Below are 21,513 nucleotides of genomic sequence, written 5' to 3' on the forward strand. Positions count from 1 at the left end.
CTTATATGCCGAGTACATCATGAGAAACGCTGGGCTGGAAGAAGCATAAGCTGGAATCAGGATTGCTGGGAGAAATATCAATAACCTCAGATATGCAGATGACACCATCCTTATGGCAGAAAGTGAAGAGGAACTAAAAAGCCTCTTGATGAAAGTGAAAGAGGAGAGTGAAAAAGTTGGCTTAAAGCTCGACATTCAGAAAACGAAGATCATGGCATCCGGTCCCATCACTTCATGGGAAATAGATGGGGAAACAGTGGAAACAGTGTCAGACTTTATTTTTTGGGGGCTCCAAAATCACTGCAGATGGTGACTGCAGCCATGAAATTAAAAGACGCTTACTCCTCGGAAGGAAAGTTATGACCAACCTTGAGAGTACATTGAAAAGCAGAGATATTACTTGGCCAACAAAGGTCCGTCTCGTCAAGGCTATGGTTTTTCCAGTGGTTATGTATGGATGTGAGAGTTGGACTGTGAAGAAAGCTGAGCACTAAAGAATTGATGCTTTTGAACTGTGGTGTTGGAGAAGACTCTTGAGAGTGCCTTGGACTGCAAGGAGATCCAACCAGTCCATCCTAAAGGAGATCAGTCCTAGGTGTTCATTGGAAGGACTGATGCTGAAGCTGAAACTCCAATACTTTGGCCACCTCATGCGAAGAATTGACTCATTGGAAAAAACCCTGATGCTGGGAGGGATTGGGGGCAGGAGGAAAAGGGGACAACAGAGGATGAGATGGCTAGATGGCATCACCGACTTGATGGACATGAGTCTGAGTGAACTCCGGGAGTTGGTGATGGACAGGGAGGCCTGGCGTGCTGTGATGCATGGGGTCACAAAGAGTCAGACACCACTGAGCGACTGAACTGAACTGAACTGAATTTATGATAAACAAAAATACAAGAAAATCTCCCTTTTTCAGGTGTGACCAGTTATATTTCTAAATTATACATGAAACAGGTACAACTTTCAAGAATATTCTTATATTAATTGTTCTTATTTCCATAATTTTCTCAAGCTGATATGAGGCATTTTAGAATTTTGAATGTAACTTGAATCTTTCAAAATAACAAATAGCTTTCTCATTGAATTAGGATTTGCCTTAGACAAGGATTTGCCTGTACCTTTTGCTTTTTCTCTCAAATGAAGTATTAGGCAGACATCTAGCACAGCAGTAGCTTGGTAGACTATTATTGTTGTTGTTTAGTCGCTAAGTTGTGTCTGACTCTTTGCCACCCCATGAACTGTAGCATGCCAGGCTTCCCTGTCCTTCACTATCTCCTGGAGTTTGCTCAAACTCATGTCCATAGAGTCAGTGGTGCCATGCAACCATCTCATCCTCTGTCGCCCCTTTCTCCTCCTGCCCTCAATCTTTCCCAACATCAGGGTCCTTTCCAATGAGTCAGCTCTTCACATCAGATGAGATAATAAATATCACATAGATAGTAAATAATGGCTACAGTCATTGTAAGTATTATTCTTTAGCTACAGGTCATCCCCTTCTAGTCTATGTTGTGTGGTAAGGTAGTGAAAGGGCAAGTCGCTCAGTCATGTCCAACTCTTTGCGACCCCATGGACTATACAGTCTGTGGAATTCTCTAGGCCAGAATACTGGAGTGGGTAGCCTGTCCCTTCTCCAGGGGATCTTCTCAACCCAGGGATCGAACCCCAGTTTTCCACATTGCAGGCGGATTCTTTACCAGCTGAGCCACAAGGGAAACTCAAGAATACTGGATTGGGTAGCCTATCCCTTCTCCAGCATAACTCTGGTAATTCCTGACTCTTTGCACATTGTCCTTACGTTGCTTTTATAGTAGTTTAAGCCCTGTTTACAAAGCTATTTTAACTATTAGTAAAGGAGCCTAGATTTACAGCTGTATGTCTTTACTTAAAATAAGCTCACCTCTCTCCTCATGCCTTTCATCCATATTTACTATATCCAAACTCATCTGACTGTTGATAGTTCCCTTGCTATCTACAACCATACCACATATAGAAAAGGGAAGGATAGGTAAGAGAGAAGGACTTGAGACCCAGGTCAGTTCAAGTGTGGGTTTGGAACCTGGGGAGCAGGAGAAGAAGAAAAGAAAAAGGCCTGGTAGAGGCATGGGATGGTATTATTAAATAGAAATAGAAAGATAAAGACTGTTTATGGCTCAGTCTGCACTCCAGAATGATAATGCAATAAGCTAAATTCCACAGATGTTTTTGAAGCACTTTATATGAAGGGAATTAGCCAGTCTGTCAGCTCCAATACAAATAAACTCAGAATTCTTCCTTCACATTCCTCAGTGGCTCCTTAGAGGGGAGCTGCCTCTGAAATATATGCAACAACCATGTGGGAAGAGGAAAGAGGATCCCTAGGCAGGCCCAGCAGAGTCAGAATTTTGAGAAACAGACTTTGAATAGAGAGGCCTTTAAAGTCCAGAATAGAAATCAGCAAATTATGGTCCATGCCAGAATAACTTTATAAGGTTTTACATTTACACTGAGAATGGTTTTTACATTTTTAAAGAATTGTTTTTTAAAAAAAGGAAGAAGGGAGTATATAGCAGAACTTTACAGCCACAAAGCCTAAGTAGTAACTGTCTGGCCCTTTACAGACAGCGTTTGCTGAAAGGAGGGTTTCCTGAAAGCTCACCAGAAGCTGGAGGCTGCAGAAAAATCTGTTTTGAACCCTAGGGTAGGCACTTGCAGAAAAAAAAGGTATCAGCATCAATGACGAATAAATTTCTATTTCTACTTTCCAAAAGTGCTGGGGACCTGGCAAACTAATGATTGCTGGGCCAGAAAGAGTGAAGCCTTGTATTGGGTTTAGAATACACTATTGCCTTTGTTCTAACGGAGCAGCGGAATATATCCTTTCATTGACACTGCTTTATCAGGCCTTTAGATGGAGCAAGTGGGTGAGTAGAGGCATTTCTTTCTGTTTGCAATTTTCTACTTTCTCTATTACACATTAGTAGAAATTAATAGCTTATATCTAGGTAAGCAGATTCCTGACTGTTTCAACTGTTCCTCAAGCCAGTGGTGGGGATTATATGCCTGAAAGAAAAGAACTCTACCTCTAAGTACAGGCCAGGTTCACTTCCCAACATGGCCACTGTGACCCAGAAGAATAAAAATATGCAAGACCAGGCCTCTCTACTATATGCATGAGTGACAGTCACAGTTTTAAAATACTTTGGTCCAAAGAATTTATAGCATTTAAATTTCTTGCTACTTATTTTTTATTGAAGTATAATTGATTTACAATGTTCTAATTTCTGCTCTTCAACAAAGTGATTCAGTTTATATACATATATGTGTATATACAGTATGCTCTGCTGTGCTGTGTTTAGTCACTCAGTCGTGTTCGACTCTTTGCGACCCCATGGGCCTGCCAGGGTCCTCTGTCCGTGGGGATTCTCCAGGCAAGAATACTGGAGTGGGTTGTCATGCCCTCCTCCAGGGAATCTCCCCAACCCTGGGATCGAACTCAGGTCTCCCGCACTGGAGGTGGATTCTTTACTATCTGAACCACCAGGGAAGCCCAAGAATACTTAAATGGGTAGCCTATCCCTTCTCCAGGGGATCTTCCTGACTCAGGAATCGAAGCAGGGTCTCCTGCATTACAGGCAGATTCTTTACCAGCTGAGCTACCAGGGAAGCCCATATATATGTATATTCTTTTTTAAATATTCTTTTCCATTATGGGTTATCATAGGATATCAAGTATAGTTCTTTGTGCTATACAGGAGGACCTTGTTGTTTATCCATTCTATATATAAAAGCTTACATCTACTAACCCAGAACTTCTACTCCATTCCTCCTCCCCCCATCCCCTTGGCAACCACCAATCTGTTCTCTACACGTGTGATTCTGTTTCTGTTTCATAGGTAGGTTCGTGTGTCTTATATTTCAGATTCCCCATATAAGTGATATCATATGATATTTGCCTTTCTCTTTCTGACTTACTTTACTTATATGATAATCTCAAGTTGTATTCTTACTACTTATTATTTGATTGTTAAAATATTTTCTTGCCATCTCACCAGAAGGTGGATACAATTAGCCCCTTCTCCAAATGGTAAACCTAGAACTTGGAGAGGACAGGTACCCTGCCCCAAGATGACCCAGCAAGTCAGAGAAAAAGCCAAGAATGAGAGCAGTGTTCCTATCCGGGCATCCTGCCACTATCCTAGGCATGAGTAGCTTCCAGATGGAGCTGAGATCCAACTGCATATCTTGAGTCATCAAATCTAGTTGATTCTGAGGCTGCATTGTTGTTCTGATGACCAGGTAGATAAGCCTTGAATGGCAGGAGAAAAAATGTACTGAATGGGTGGTTCACCAGCCTACCTTCCTACTCCTCAAGATGTTGCTATGTTGTGTCTCTGACGATGGCTATGAGTCAGTCTTACGCAGAAGATGATGGAGTCACTGTTATTGTGTGCTTGGCTGCTGCTTTCTTTGCACTTCAGCATTCCTACCTGGTGTGTGGTACATTTTTGTCATTCCACAGCAGTCTGCTGTGCACATGACCCCTCAGTAGCCCAGACCCATCTATTTACATCAGCTGTCCAGCTGCCAGCCTCCTCACCTCCCTGTCTGCCAGAGGGGACTAGACGAAATCTGTGTTAGGACTGCCTTTCGGGGATGTGACTGGGATATCCACAGAGTTCCAGATTCTGTGTTCAAAGCGTAAGGTCCCTAGAACTCCACCTCTATGCCTTGGGGAAGAAGGAGGCTTTCACAAAAGATTTTTCTAGGCACTGACTCCTGGCCGGATGAGAACTGGTTTCTTGGTATTTCTATCCTATTGTGTCATTTCTAGGAAAGAAGCTCTAGCCAAATGATTTTTCAAGGGATTTGATATACCTTCTGAAAATACCATGCAAATCAAATAACGACCAGCCTAACCATCCTTTCTTTGAAATATCCTATAAAACCTTCCCAGGTAGGTTTTTTTCTTTTTTTGCACAAGGTCAGCAGTCACAGCACTAATCTGGGACTTGTGACTGATGAGGCGGAGCTTCTGCTTAGTTAAGTAACAGTCTTTCCTTAATTTTATTCAGATCATTTCAGTGCAACCAGTGTGTGTGTGTGTGTGTGTGTGTGCTCGCGCACGTGCACGCATGCACACATACACCCACCCTTCCAAAACAATGTAAATAACATATCAGGTCCCTTGTCCAGGGCCTTCCTGACTCAGGAGGATGCTGTGAACAACAGCTCTCAGTTGAGGTCCACCTGGTCCCAGAGATTTGGGACCAGACAGCTGGACCTATGACAACTCTGTTTGTTCCTTTTCCCCTTCCCTGTCCTTGTTATTACTAAACTGTTTTCAACAAGGCTCATTTCCTCCAGAATGCAACTCAGCATCCTGGAGAAGACTGAGGCCACTCTTGTAGCAGGAAGCTGCCCTAGATTTGGGCAGTAACCAGTAGAACTTGATACTGACGCCAGAGTGTAAAAATAAACACCTCCTACAGTGCTGTCTTAATCCATTGGCATCAGAGTTGCTATTATTAACCCATAGGCCTCACAGGCAGCTGTGATGGGCAGACAACAGCCTGGCCGGACCTATCCTGCCAACTTGGGATCAGACTGTTTCTTTCCTACATCTACTGGAATCTGATCTGGGGCCCCTGGAGAAGCACCATCAGTCTGGGAGCATGCCCCACAACAGGTAACACTAGAGATGGATTAGTATCTTTGGTTTGGGAGAGCCTTAGGTTCCTAGGGCCGGCCAGTGAGTCTAGAGTGTAATGGGCACAGGCTTACTGATTCAGTCCTAGTGGAAGGGAGGGGGGAAAAAATGACTCTTTTCAGTTCCTTTGGCTCTTTTGAAGAGGTTTTGCCCTGCCAGTTCCCTGGATCTGGAGCCTTTAGGTTTTCTGGGAAATTGGGAAAGGAAAGAGAGAGGTAAGGTCTCCATTGGTCATCTGACAACACTCTAATAATAATAGTAACCATGGCTGAGCGCTTACCTTGTGTCAGGCACTTACGTGTAATATCTTATTCAATTCTCCCTCAAGCCCTTGAGGGAAAATATCATGACAGTTTTGCAAATGAGGAAGCTGAAGTTTAGTGAAGTTGAATAACTTCCCGAAGCCCACAGCTGGCAGGAAGAGTGTCCAATTTGAATCCAAACCTGTCAATGCCAAAATCCATGCTCTGAATCATTACAGAACCTAGGCTCCTGAATATTGTGGGCCCAGGCAAGATTCTTGCCACCTGCTTTAAAAGGTTTTAAAGTAAATATCAGTTTGCTCTCACTTTAGTCTTATAACCAAAGCAAATACAGTATTGGGTACGCAGGAATGGTCTTCGCTGCTGCCTGCTAATAAGGCAGTCCCAAGCATCGGGAGCTGGTCTTGGAGACTGTCATTTCAAGTCTATTGGGAAGTAAGTCACATCTGGGAAAAGGCTTTTGACTTGACTGAGGTGTCTCAGGGGCTATGATCCCTCTGCTGAGACTGGGGTGAGACTAGAACACGGTTTCCCGGGAAGCAAGGCTTTGATGGTTTCTAGCAGTCCTGCTGAGGGTGGAGTGTGCTTGAATGAAAATATTTCCTTGAAGGGCAGCTAGGCGTCTCTCTCCTCTTTCTCCTGCCTCCCCCACCCTGGCTCTACAACTGGCTTGTGGTAATTCAATCTAGATTCTTCTCATAGCCTACTTCACTGTGCATATGTGGCCTTTTATTTACAGCTTTCGAGAGTCTGATTGGATAGCAGCTTACCCGCCCCGCACGACTCAGTCCACTGCCTTGGGGGAGGGGAAGCCGAAAACATTCTGGCTTTGCTTCCTAGAGGCTAGAAGCCAAAAGGAGCAGCCAAAGGAAGAGCAAAGGGTCGACCACACTGAACAGTGGAGCAGCATAGGGACCTTTTTGTCCCAGCTAACTTGCTTCTGCAAATATACATTTGAGCGCTGTCCTCCAAGTAGAGCAGCCCACGCTGGACCTTTCAACACTCACCCCTGGTTCACTGTCTCTGTCTTGGTGGCTTCCTGCTCCTTGCTGCTCCCCTGCACCTAGCATTAGGAGGCTCTGTCTCTCTGTCTGTTTATCCACTGCTGCATCCTCCACCCCCTCCATCTGAAGAACTCAACCTGTCAAGGTAGGAATTGACTCTCCTAATTCTCTGTAGTCCTCCCCTCTCTCCCTAACTACATCCTCAAAAGAGGAGGATTTACAGCAAGTTCTCAGTCCTTTGAGACTTCTAACTGTGGCAGTTAGAAGCCAGGCACTTGGAAGTATAGGGATGTGTGTGTGTGTGTGTGTCTGTGTGTGTCTTTCTCTGTGTGTGTATATCCATGTATTTATGTTGAGAGGGAAGACGTTTATTAGCACACTGCATAGGGACCTTCCCTTGGGCCCAAGGTTTTAATTTAGCTTAGTTTATAATTAGAGTTGAAAGGTACCTTAAGAAGTTATCTGATTTAGCCTCCTGCCTCCAAACAGGTGCTATGAGTTGAACTAAGAAGGGAATCAAATGATTGATCTAATGGAGAAGGACATGCACTTGCTGGCTGGATTACTGGAAGAGAATATTTTTCTAGGTGTAATCCCATTTGAGCAGAAGGAGAAACGGGAACAAAGCTGAGTTGATTATCATGGTATTTCTATGGAATAAAGGAGAGACCCTTTACAGCTCCATGAGGATCAGTGGCTTCTAGATTATTCTTTTCTTAGGTATAATTCCTAGTGCTGCACTCTCCTCACAACTGAGCCTGAGAAGTAAAAGGCTTGGAACTTGTTGGGGGTTTCACCCCCAACATATTCTGTCTGTGAATTTTGGTTCCATTAAAGTTGCCTACATATTTCCAGTTCATAAGGGAGGAGATAGACTTTTGGCCACCTGATGCGAAGAGCCAACTCATTGGAGAAGACCCTAATGCTGGGAATGATTGAAGACAAAAGGAAAAGAGGGCTGCAGAGGATGAGATAGTTAGATGGCAACACTGACTCAATGGACATAAACAAATTTCGGGAGATAGTGAAGGACGGGGAAGCCTGGCATCCTGAAGTCCATGAGGTCACAAAGAGGCAGACATGACTTAGCAACTGAACAATAATAAGACTTGGGGGAAAGGAGATAAACCCACACCAGGTAGTCCTAGGAAAGAGCCCATTCTGTTGTACTTCAGAGTCAGGCCTCTTCTAGAGTCTATTTGATTTTGGGGGGGAGGATGGACTTTTAGCTGAACCTTTCTGTAACATATTTGAGAAGCCAAACACAAAGCAAGCTCTATGCTTTGAAAGAAGACTGTACATTAGGGAGGCCTGATAAGGAAGCAGCTGGGTGTGTCTGGGACAGCCTTTCAGGCTAGGCCTCTTCTAGTACACACCCAGCACACTGGCTGGCCTCGCTTGGAGTCCAAAATAACTTAATGCCAGTTCAGAACAGTGGCCTCCTCAGCTTGGAGCACACAACCTGGAGGAAAGACAGACGTGCTCCTGGGCATTGGCTGCTATTCCATTTGTGGAATCGGACTCCTGATGTCACAGCCTGGTGCTCTCAGGCAGCTAATAGCCTGTTTATCCTCTCCTTGCAACTCAGCCCAGAGACTGCAGGCATTATTATTACCACCAATTCTTAAATCTCCAAATTCTTTCAACATCTCTCACACATTTCAGTGAGAAGTACTTGTCTTAGAGGAAATTCAGTGTCCATCAAATCTCATGGCCTATAAAGACATAGACCCTTAGTAGGCATGGGGGTAATTACACAAACTGATTTTTCTGAATTCACTTAGAAAGTTATTTTCTGTACTGTGAAATAAGTCTGCTGCTGATACAGTTAATTGACATCATTTTCCAAGCATATATGATTTGAGAGTCATGAAGTAAAAGAGGTGATTTCTCTCAGTTTTTGTTTCACTCCCCATTTCCCCGATCCCAACCAACCGTGCTCAGTCTTGCCTTTGCCCAGAGATTTTCAGAATTTTTTCATCTGAGCCCTAGGGTCCCCTGGAAGTGCCTTTGGGGGTCCCCTCTGAAGTGGAGAGAAGGAGTTGGAGTATATGGGGCTTTAGGCCCTCCATGCTTCAACCAGAGTTGTTCTATGTATTGGGGCTGAAAAAGCTTGAAACCACTGCTCTGACCCTTATCTTACATCCTGAAACATCTTTCTTGCTTCCCTAGCCCTCCACAGAGGCATGTTGGCAATGATTTTAACAAAATTATGAGCCCCTCAAGTTGAGCTCTTACCCCTAAACACCCAGCACAGTGCTTTGTACACAGCAGAAGTGTGTGCAGTGGATACTAATGACTTATTTGATTGATTGATTGACTCTTGAGATGATATTAATTCATGGCCTTGGGATGCTTCTCCCTCAGAGAAAAGAGTATATGGTAAATTGTGGTTTATTTTTATTCAGTATGATTTGGGCACTTCTGACCTTTCCTATTGGAATCACTCATGCAGTCTGAGGCAAAAACATGGCCAAAAGGAGTTACCTAACATAGATGGTTTCTGGTGTAGAGGATACCTGACTAGGTCAACACAGGCAAGTACTTCATGCTAATGTCCAAAGAAAAGTGTCCTGAGGTGAAAGGTAAGCAGAGCGATTGGGAAAGGCTAGGGACAGAAATGTATTCGGATCACATTGTCTTATCTGTTTTTCAGTACTGCCTTCACTGAAAGTTACCTGCCTGATAGTTCCCAAAACTACTCAGTGTCTTGATTATGGGAAATACAGATCTTTTTATTTGCTAAACTATACTTAAAACACTGTCCAAGCTGTTTATCTATAGCCTCCAGTATATATCTACCTATCTTTTGAAGGGGAGAAGGAGGGCTTTATTTTGCTTTAAAACAATTTACATTTTATAAAAGTTATATACATGTGTATATACATATATATGTGTATATATATATAGTTTTTAAAAAGCCAAATAGTAAAAAAAAAAAAAAAAAAAAAAGAACATTAGTGGGACAACTGGCAAAATCCTCACAATCTGCAACTTCAGATAATAATACTGTATTCAGTGTTGATTTCCTTGTTTTGGCAAATCCACCATGACTATATAAGATGGTAACATTAGGGGATGCTGGTTGAAAAGACATAGGGATACACTCCTAACTATCTTTGTTACTTTTCTAAAAATTATTCCAAAAATAAATAGTTAACTTGAGGACTTCCCTGGTGGTCCAATGGTTAAGAATCTACCTTCCAATGGAGGAGATGCAGGTGTGATTCCTGGTCAAGAAAATAAGGTTCCACATGCTGCAGGCCAGCTAAGCCCACATGCCACAGCTAAGACCTGATGCAGCTAAAAAAATTTTTAATGATTAAGTTTAAAAAGTTTGTACACAACAATAAAAATCTTCACACAAAAAAAGCCAAATACTGCCAAATCTGAAATAATGACCATCAAAATCAATAATACCCAGCAAGAGATTATGACCCACTGAATGTTTTTTAAAAAGCCAAAAATCTATACAGGTACCAAAAAAAAAATAAATAGGAAGGAAACAGGAAATCTTTCTCATATTGGAATGCCAGCTAATAAATGTAGGAGGAATAATAGAAAGAAAATCATCATTTTTCAACCATCACAGTAAACAACTATTAATAATTCAGGTAAATCTTCAATGGATGCTGGTATTTTTAAAGAGTAACAACAATGCATTACATTTCTATAAAATGTTTATAATTTATTGAGCATTTTCACATAGTGTTTTGAATAGGCTACCATTCAGATCTACAGCAAGATGTTTATCTCCCCTTAGCCTCCATATCCTTTTTTTCACTTGGCAACTCCCTATAGCATAGCCTGGTCCAGGCATAAGAATGCTCAGCAGCCAATGATTATATTCAGATATGTTTTATTTTCACCTCCCCTGGATCTTTCTAATAATGTCTTACTAACTGCTTATCTGTGAGAATTTATCCTTTATTTAAAGCATTTTACCCATAGCTGATTTGTGTTCTGCCTCAGATGTTCTTAATATTTGAAGTTTTTGCAGTTTAAATCTATTACTTGTTGTTTTCTGTTATTCATTCATAGTATCTTGTTTCCATGTATATTTGTGATCTTTGATGAAAATTAATTTTTGCTTACTCCTTAATTTTGAGAATCCTGTCGACTTAAGTTGGAGATGTTTTTCTCCAAAAGTTTGGAGGAACCATCAACCCTGGATCACATGAGCTTGCTTCAGGGGTCTCAGCCTGACTTGGGTTTAGCTATCCCTTGCCTTGCTAGTGATCCAAGACATGCCATTCTGACCACAGTAGAAATGCTTGTGCAAACCACATAAAATCTGTCGACATACAAGATGTGACCACCAGGCTCTCACTTTGCAGTCTTCACTCTAGGATCCTGACTGTGGAAATAAACGGTAGTGAAGTACTGACTGAAGACATGGCTGCTCAGTCATCTTTCCGTCCTTAGTATGAAAATGGAAAGAAATGAGGGGTTAAGAGATATCTTGGCCTTGAAGATTTATTTACTAAGCACTTTGCTAAGGCTTAACTTTTTGGTTTTCATCTTCCTTCCTTCCTTGCCTCTTATCAATCAAATATGCTATTCTCTTACAAACAATAAATGCCAGTGAGGGTGTGGAGAAAAGGGAACCCTCTTACACTGTTGATGGGGATGTATATTGATACAGCCACTATGGAGAACAGTTTGAAAGTTCCTTAAAAAGCTAAAAATAGAACTACCATATGACCCAACAACCCCACTCCTGGGCATATACCTGGAGAAAACTGTAATTCTGAAAGATACATGCCCTGCAGTGTTTATTGCAGCACTGTTTACAATAGCCAGAACCTGGAAACAGCCTAAACATCCATCAACAGAGGAATGGATAGGGAAGATGTGGTACGTTTATACAATGGAGTATTACTCCGCCATAAAAAGGAATGAAATTGTGCCATTTGCAGAGACATGGATGGACCTAGAGACTGTCATACAGAGTGAAGTAAGTCAGAAAAACAAATACTGTAGATTAACTAATATATGTGGGATCTAGAAAAATGGTGCGGATAACCTGTTTACAAGGTAGAGATGGAGACACAGATGCAGAGAACAAACACATAGACACTAAGAGGGGGAAGGGGAGGTGGGATGAATTGGGAGATTGGGATCGACATATATACACATGTATAAAATAGATAACTAATGAAAACCTACCGTATAGCACAGGGAACTCTACTTAATGCTCTGTGGTGACCTAACTGGGAAGGAACTCTAAAAGAGAGGGGATACATATATACGTATAACTGATTCACTTTGCTATACAGCAGAAACTAACACAACATTGTAAAGCAGCTATACTCCAATGAAAATTTAAAAATAAATGAATAAAAGAAACGATTTTAAAAGTTAAAAAAAAAAAAAAACTTATTCTCAGGCTAAGCTAACCTTCTGAAAGCTGACTTGAGTCCAACTAGCCCACTGGGCCTGCCATTCAATAGCTTTACCAAGCAAACATCAGTGGTGCCTTACTGAGTGCCAAGAATCTGGGCTCAGAATTACTTACAAGATATAAGACAATCCCACTCGTCAAAAGTGAGCTGTCATCAAGAGATAAATAACAAAATAAAATGGCCAAGACTTGGTATAAAATGAGTTGTGTAGACAGTTGATATTGAAAAAGTTCAGAATAAAGACTTTCATGATAAAGAAAAGCTTCCAGACATGGTAGAATTTGAGCTAGATCCTTTAAAAAGAAACAAAGGCAAGGAAAATGGAGCATTCCAGATGTCTTCCCAGTGGACTGAGCCAAAATTCAGAATAAATTTGTCATCTGATAGAACATGGTTGGATAAGTGGGAAGGAGCTTTGAATACCACATTAAGGGATTTGGATTATCCTGTAGGCAGTGGGGAGCCACTAACAACTTTTCAGTAGTAAAGTAAGGATACCAATATTGAGGCAGTACTTTGGGGAAATTATTCTTCTGTCAGTATATAGGATAGCTGGGAGGAGACAGCCAGAATGAAAGCAAGAAAACTGATTAGAAGACTGTATGATAATTCAGAGGAGGGGTGCCTGCAGGTCTGAACTCGGATGATAGAAGTAGTGACGGGAACTCAAAAGGCAGTGTGACAAGTAGTTAAGAACACTGACTTCGGAGTCAGACGGTTCTGTGTCTGGCCAGGTCAGACATTACTGACCGAGTTCCCTTTTGTTGTTGTTGTTCAGTTGCTAAGTCGTGCCCATGGACTACAGCACGCCAGGTTTCCCTGTCCTTCAGCATCTCCGAGAGTTTGCTCAAACTGACCAGGTTACCTTGCTGCTGCTGCTAAGTTGCTTCAGTCATGTCCGACTGTACGACCCCAGAGACGACAGCCCACTAGGCTCCTCTGTCCCTGGGATTCTCCAGGCAAGAATACTGGAGTGGGTTGCCATTTCCTTCTCCAATGCATGAAAGTGAAAAGTGAAAGTGAAGTCGCTCAGTCGTGCCCGACTCTTAGCGACCCCGTGGTCTGGAGCCTACCAGGCTCCTCCGTCCATGGGATTTTCCGGGCAAGAGTACTGGAGTGGGGTGCCATTGCCTTCTCCGAGGTTACCTTAGGAAGGTCATTTAATATTCCTGAGCCTCAGACTTCTCATCCATAAAATGGAGATAATACTACTTATCTTAGAGAGCTGTTATATGTATAAAACGAGACAATGTAACTGCTTAGCATGTGGGATTCCCCAGTGGCTCAGTGGTAAAGAATCTTCTTGCCAAGTAGGAGATACAGGTTCAACCCCTAGGTGAGGAAGATCCCCTGGAGAAGGAAATGGTATTCCATCCCAGTATTCTCACCTGGGAAATCCCATGGATGGAGGAGCCTGGCAGGATACAGTCTTGTTCAGTCGTTTAGTCGTGTTTGACTCTGTGACCCCATGGACTGCAGCACGCTTCCCTGTCCTTCACTATATCTCCCAGAGGTTGCTCAAACTCATGTCCATTGAGTCAGTGAGGCCATCCAGCCATCTCATCCTCTGTCGCCCCCTTCTCCTCCTGCCTTCGGTCTTTCCCAGCATCAGGGTCTTTTCCAAGGAGTCAGTCCTTCACAGCAGGTGTCCAAAGTATTGCAGTTTCAGCTTCAGCATCAGTCTTTCCAATGAACATTCAGGACTGATTTCCTTTAGGATGGACTGGTTGGATCTCCTTGCAGTCAAAGGGACTCTCAAGAGTCTTCTCCAACACCACAGTTCAAAAGCATCAATTCTTCAGTGCTCAGCTTTCTTTATAGTCCAACTCTCACATCCATACATCGGGACAGGAATACATCAAGGCTGTATATTGTCACCCTGCTTATCTAACTTATATGCAGAGTACATCATGAGAAATGCTGGACTGGATGATTGCCAGGAGAAATATCAATAACTACTGGAATAGTTAGAAATATCATGAATATAATAGAAATATCATGACTACTGGAAAAACCATAGCTTTGACTAGACGGACCTTTGTCGGCAAAGTAATGTCTGCTTTTTAATATGCTGTCTAGGTTGGTCATAGCTTTTCTTCCAAGGAGCAAGCGTCTTTAATTTCATGGCTGCAGTTACCATCTGCAGTGATTTTGGAGCCCCCAAAAATAAAGTCAGTCACTGTCTCCATTGTTTCCCCATCTATTTGCCATGAAGTGATGGGACCAGATGCCATGATCTTAGTTTTCTGAATGTTGAGTTTTAAGTCAGCTTTTTCACTCTTCTCTTTCACTTTCATCAAGAGGCTGTTTAGTTCTTCTTCACTTTCTGCCATAAGGGTGGTGTCATCTGCATATCTGAGGTTATTGATATTTCTCCTGGCAATCATCCAGTCCAGCATTTCTCATGATGTACTCTGCATATAAGTTAGATAAGCAGGGTGACAATATACAGCCTTGATGTATTCCTGTCCCGATTTGGACCCAGTCTGTTGTTCCATGTCCAGTTCTAACTGTTGCTTCTTGACCTGCATACAGATTTCTCAGGAGGCAGGTCAGGTGGTCTGGTATTCCCATCTCTTGAAGAATTTTCCACAGTTTATTGTGATCTACACAGTCAAAAACTTTGGCACAATCAATAAAGCAGAAGTATATGTTTTTCTGGTCTTCTCTTGCTTTTTCGATGATCCAGCGGATGTTGGCAATTTGATGTCTGGTTCCTCTTCCTTTTCTAAATCCAGCTTGAATATCTGGAAGTTCACAGTTCACATACTGTTGAAGCCTGGCTTGGAGAATTTTGAGCATTACTTTGCTAGCGTGTGAGATGAGTGCAACTGTATGATAGCTTGAACATTCCTTGACATTGCCTTTCTTTGGGACTGGAATGAAAACTGACCTTTTCCGGTCCTGTGGCCACTGCTGAGTTTTCCAAATTTGCTGGCATATTGAGTGCAGAACTTATAGTATCATCTTTTAGGATTTGAAATAGCTCAGTTTTGTATAATGGTAGTTTAAAGAAAGCTGATTTGAAATAGAAAAATCAAAAAAAAATTTTTTGATTGGTTGGTTGGTTTTTGTTTGCGGGGTCCACACCACACTGAGTGGAAGATCTAAGTTCTCCAACCAAAAATCTAACCCACGTCCCTTGCCTTGGAAGCTTACAGTCTTAACCATTATTTGGGGGAGTAAGAAGTACCTAATGGGGTATTGGAGATTTAATTCTGGAAATTCAGGAAGAATGAAGATTTGGAAATCAATAGAATACTGGGAAGGGCTAAACACTTCTCAGGTTGAAAAGATTTCAGGTCTGAGCCCTGCTGTGAATCTATATTTAAATATAGGTCAGGTATTGTGGTATTAAACAATGAAGAAAGAATGATCTAAGAAGAAAAACTAGGAAGCCAAAGGAAAAAGAGGGTTTCAATAGGAGAGGGTGGATAAGTGTCAGGCAATTTAAATATTATGAGCTTAAAAGTTAGAACTGCTTTTAGAAAGCTCAAGTATTAATAAAAAGAAGACAGACTTCTGATTGTTTAAGAAATAATTAAGGAGAAAGAATTAACATAGTCCATCCTTCTAAGAATTTTGGTATTGAAAAAAAACAGACAGAAGAGGGTTTTGTCTGAGATCCTTGGGTTGACATGGAAGTGATGCCCTCTGTTTTCTAGTGCACCTGAGTTCCTGCCACCCCTGTGCCCACCCAGTTACTGAGCCTGTAAAGACTTCTGCCTCTGTGGTGCTAAACAGCATTGTTCACTGCTGCAGCTTCTTTTTTTAACAGCTTTATTGAGACATAATGGATATCTGTTTCATCATTTACAGTATACTATTCAGTTGCTTCCTTGGTGGCTCAGATGGTAAAGAATCTGCCTGGGTCCAGTCCCTGGATTGGGAAGATCCCCTGGAGGAGGGCATGGCAACACACCAGCATAATCTGATTTTAGAACATTTGCATCATCCCCCCCAAAAATCACGTACCTGATAACAATCACTCGCCATTTTCCCTTTCCCCAAGTCCCTGGAAGCCACTCCAGTAATCTACTTTTCATCTCCATAGATTCGCCTAGTCTGGGCGTTTCATATGAAAAGGGCTTCCCTGGTGAAATGAAGTCAAACAATACATGGCCTTTAGTGCTTGGCATCTTCCACTTAGCATGTTTTCAAGGTTCATCCACATTGTAGCATGTTTCACTACTTCATTACTTTTTATTACCAAATAATATTACATTTTATGAATATACCACATTTAATTTAATCTATTCATCGTTAATGGATATTGGGTTGTTCCTACTTTTTGGCTATTATAAATAATGCTGCTATGAACATTCATATATAAGCTTATGTGTGAAGATAGATACGTTTTCATTCCTTTAGGGTATATATCTAGGAGTAGACTTTCTGGGTCCTATGGTAATTCTGTGTTTAATGTTTTGAGGAACTGCCACACTGGTTTTCAAAGTGATTGAACTATCTATTGTACAGTCTTCCCAGCAGCATATGAGGGTTCTAATTTCTCCACATCATCAACATTTATTATTGTCTGTCTTTTTTATTTATCCTTTCTAATAGGGAGAAGTGGTATCTCATTTTACTTTTGATTTGCACTTCCCTAATAACTGATGATATTCGGTATCTTTTCTTATGCTAATTGAGTATTTGTCTCCTTTAGAGAAATGTCTGCTCAGATCCCTTGCCCATTTTTAAATTGGGTTATATATCTTTTGTTGAGTTATAAAAGTACTTTATGTATTCTGGATAGAAGTCCCTTATCAGATATATGATTTGCAAATGTTTTCTTCCATTCTTTGAGTTGTCTCCTCCCCTTTTTTTTCTTTTCACTATCTTGATTGTGTTCTTTAAAGCACAAAAATTTTAAACTTTTATGAAGTCCAACTTAACTGTTTTTTCTTTTGTCACTTGTACTTGTGGTATCATGTCTAAGAATGCATTATGTAATTCAAGATTATGAAGGGTTATTCCTTTTTTGCTAAGCTTTCTTTTAATATACCTCCCCCACCCCCAACTTATGAACAGCAAGGGTCTTCTCTGTCAGCCTTTTGAGTCAGATCTGCCCACCACTTACTTTCCTTTACACTCTCACTTTTTTTGGACTACTCTAATTCAACAAGACTTTGACTCACCACCTTCTACCATCTAAACACTGCTAGTATTTTGGGAAACACAAAATAAAAAATGATACTATCTTAAGCTCTGGATATTGGGAATACAAAGATGAGTATAACTTGGACTTTGCTATCTAAAAGAGCCATTAAAGCGGATATGCAAAAAAAGAGCATAATCATGTCAAGTAACAAGTGATTTACTTAATCAAAACCTTTCATGAACTGATATTAGTTTCCAATGAAGTTTGCATCAGTATACAATGAAATGAGGAAAATAATGACTATGTTTTTTTAATGAAATGATGAAAATAATTGATATAAGGGTTTTTTTGTTGTTATTGTTTTAATGATCTTACTTGGCAGTATAAGAAATTGGCAGCCCGTATTGACCCCCTGGCTTCTGTGGGATTTTTTTCTTATCTGTAAAATCAACAATCTGCAACCACAGTTCAGTAGACAAAGATCATTTCTGGCTTCAAGGTGATCAGTGTAGACTTGATGCAGGAGTTGATCTGGGCCTTGTAGGTTTTGGATAATTCCTTATAGGTTTAGTCAAGTGTAACAGGCAGGAGAATCTGAACAAAGACAGCTGAGTATAAAGAGCTTATGAAACAGGTTTGAAGGACTACATGAATGGAGGACGGAAAGTAAGGTTGGATAGAAAGTCAGTAGACAGACAAGATGGAGGGAACTTGAAAGCCAAAGTGAGGAGTTTGAACTTGATTCTCTAGAATTGGATACCACTAAAAGGGGCAGGAGGAGTGAATGTTGAATCTTATAAGACTTATCTTTATAAGACTTCAGGGTAATAAATCTGGCAGTACTAAGTAGGAAGTAAATTGCAGGTGAGAAGACTAGTTAGGCATTGTGGTTCATAATGTGATGGCATTTATAGTTTGTTTCTAGTCAGAAAAAAAATTGATCTTCTCATCAAAGCCTTATAGATCTTTGGCAGTAATTGATGGAAAGTAGGTGATGGTGTAGTCTGTGATGTGGTGAAGTAAGTTAAGCACTGAAAGTAAGTTAAGCTACCTGCTGTAGGCAACTGGAAACATTTCCAGAGTAAGTAGCTTTCCAGTGCACAGCTTAGCCTCACAGAAATTTCAGGGACAAAGCTCTAACTGCAGCTCTAAGCACTGGTGGAGATTGACTTTGCCCCTGTCTACAGCTGCTTATCCAGCCTCCTTTGAGGTCTGTTCCAGCTGGGGGAGAGGGAAGCAAAGTGATACCTTCCAACATCCCAGAGGGGACCACTCATGGCTAGTTTTATGAACAGCAGCCTCCCTCTCTCCTTTTTTCTGCTTTGTAGGATCATGGGGCCATGGTCCCTCAAACAGGTCAAGGTTGGAGATAGGTTTGGGGGGGTCTTTAGCCACTTCTCTCTAACTCAGCTCATCTCAGCATAACATCAGTGGGCACTTGAGTCTCATAGGGAATAGAAGCAACGATAAAGGGCAAGAAAGGACATCTCTTCTGGATCCTGAGTGGTGGCTGATGTGGTCCTGGCCAGTAGACCTAAGCCTTCTTTTTAGGGCCTGAAAATCCAAGGGCTTGGCTGTGGAGTCCAGATAGTGGTCCATACTGGAAGGAGCCCTGTGACGGCTAGTGCTTGAGGGCCAAGCCCAGCTTGAGACCATCCCTGTTTGGGGATGCCCGTGGGTGGCCCTGGCACGAACTGGCCAGAGACACACTGCTGCTCACGGGGCGCCTGGCTCTGGCTGTTGCTTCTCCACTGTTTCCTGATTCCCACAGAACTGGCCCAGAAGCTGACAAGGGTGGAGTAGGGAAGCGGTGAAGGGCTCTGTAGGGCTTCAGAAGGAACTGAGGTCTCTCTCTGGCCTGGGGGAAACCACTCCTTTCCCTTAGCCTTCGAAAATAGACTTCCTGCTCCCTGGCCTGACCAAATGGACACCACCTCCCCACAGGCCCAGCTGGTCCCTGCTCAGCACTAACCAAACACTGATGCAGGGTGAGAGGGGGAAGGCTTCTGCTGCAGCCACACCAACAGACCTTCTGAAGATCCAGGGAGCTGAACTGGACCCTGTGGTGGGAAGGGGCCTGCAGCCAACTTGCTCCTAAGGCTCACTACCACTTGTTGTATAGAAGCCTACCAATGGCCCAGTCTCTCTTTTTTTTCTGATTCAGATCCCATTTCTCTGAAGAGGCACACCCTAGATAGCCTAGTGTCAAGTCTAGGAACTTGGTGTTACTGCTGGTGGAATGATGACTGGTCCCCACAGCCTCCCTCCGGGCCTGCAGGAACCCCCTCCCCGGCTGGCTGCTCCACCCTGAGGCTAGTCTGGAATCCCAGTGAAAGGAAAAGGCTGGAAAACAAGGAGTCATTCAGAGTGGGTGAAAAGAGGAGGGAGAGGTTTTCTGGCTGAGATCTAAAAGGAGGGGCCTGAGGAAGGAAGGAAGCTCCCAGCCTCCTCCCAGACCTTTTCCCTGAGACTCCTAGGAATGAGAGTGGAGCCGGGCCCAGCTCACTAGGCTTCTCTTTGCCTCTGGGAGAGTTCTCGCCTTGCGGCACTGCCTGCCCTCTGAGGCTGACTCCCTTCTCTACCCTCCCCCTTCCCCAGGCTAAAGGGCCCGCAGGGACTGACAGGGAGGGAGGCAGAGCGGCTGCACTGTGGGCATGCCTGTTCCTTTCCCTTCCCCCTTCCCGGAGCAGCAACGTCACCGCAGTACCAGCGGCAGCGGCAAGGATACTGGGCTGGGATTGCGCAGCCTCCCTGCATTAGCAACGATGCCATTGTATTAGCAGAAATCAGATCTTAGGAAATCAGCCCACTTGCCCCTGTGCGGGCCTGTGGAACAGTGCCTCAGCTCCAACTGTCAAGATAGAGCTTGGTCGGAGTGCCGCGGAACAGAAATCTCGGGATTCAGCTAAGGCACCTTACAGAGGTATGGCTCAGCGGAGCTGGGGGGAGGGGCAGGACAGGGACGCTGGAATAACTGATCAGCACATTTGGGCCCTGGCTTCTGAGGATTGGCTTTGTCTTTCCGAGAGGGAGAGAGAGCGAAAAAGCGAGCAGGAGAGCAAACGTTAGACAAGCTCATCCATGCATACTTTTGGGCTGTGGTGCAGAGATGGGAAGAACAGGCTGGGGCTGATGCTATTTTGTCAAGAAGATCCCCTTCTCCCTTTCTGAGCATTTCTAATGAAGCTGCTATAGTGTGGGTCAGGAGAGAGGGAGTCAGAGCTAGACACAAAGGCTTAATGGGAAGAGACACCCATACAGCTCCTGTAAGTTTATGATGGAGACCTGCAGGGATCCACTCAGCCTTCAGGAGCAGGCACTGGGAAAGGGAAGCATCGAGCCCATCTTGTTCCTCCATGTACATACATACATGCACACAGACACACATACCACATCTTCTGGTGCTGCAGGAGCCACGAGACTACAGATAAGGACGGAGTAAGAAAGAATGTTGACCAGGAGGCTCCACATTATAGGGAGAGAGAGGATGTTATGCCTAGGACACCTGACCTGTTATCATTGGCTTTCTTATACAGGCTTAGATTCCTAACAGGAACAGACCTAAGGATAAGTTGATACACCCAAATCCACCCTCCTGCTCTCCCCACTTCAGTCCTGTCCAAGAGAGAACCCGGACAGGAAAAGGCTTAGCAGTCCTACTGAGGCTCCCCATCAGACCTCAAGTCAAGGTCAGATTGCTGGAGAATAACAGCTGAGTATCACTATCTTCCCCTCCTTCTTCAGGAGGCCAAAAAAGAGGGAAGGGGTTCTATGACTGGCAGAAAGATGCTGATGACCAAAGACAAGGGAAACCTTTCTCTGGAGTTTAAAACTTCTTCCTGCCCAGAATTACCCAGAATTCTATTGCTGAGAAGATAGAAAGAATTCTTTAAATTCCCCTCTCCATTGATCACCTTGGTGGAGGATTCAAAAACATATACTATTATGAGTCGTAGTTCCATGTTGCGCAAAATGTGATTGGGTAGGGTAATACATTGGGAAATTGTGGGAAGGTGTTAGTTCCCAGGAAGCATCTAGGAATGTGAACTA

At 42.9% G+C, this 21,513-nt stretch overlaps 1 protein-coding gene across 10 annotated transcripts in view; it reads left to right on the top strand.

Moving 5' to 3' along the window:
- The window catches only part of RUSC2 (RUN and SH3 domain containing 2), a 63,400-nt gene that overhangs the window by 20,566 nt on the left and 21,321 nt on the right, over nucleotides 1-21,513 (top strand). For 2 of the 10 annotated variants that reach the window (XM_025281677.3, XM_025281683.3), the window contains exon 1: nucleotides 5,520-5,669. The exons of 4 other annotated variants lie outside the window; for them this stretch is intronic. The gene's annotated coding sequence lies outside the window, so the exon portion shown is untranslated. Of the gene's footprint in view, nucleotides 1-5,519; nucleotides 5,670-5,756; nucleotides 7,103-15,385; nucleotides 20,387-21,513 lie in introns of those variants that run through there. 4 more of the 10 variants (XM_025281678.3, XM_025281675.3, XM_044940005.2 and 1 more) reach the window with 4 other exon arrangements.

This window comes from Bubalus bubalis, chromosome 3, assembly GCF_019923935.1.
Source record: "Bubalus bubalis isolate 160015118507 breed Murrah chromosome 3, NDDB_SH_1, whole genome shotgun sequence".
Lineage (NCBI taxonomy): Eukaryota > Metazoa > Chordata > Mammalia > Artiodactyla > Bovidae > Bubalus > Bubalus bubalis.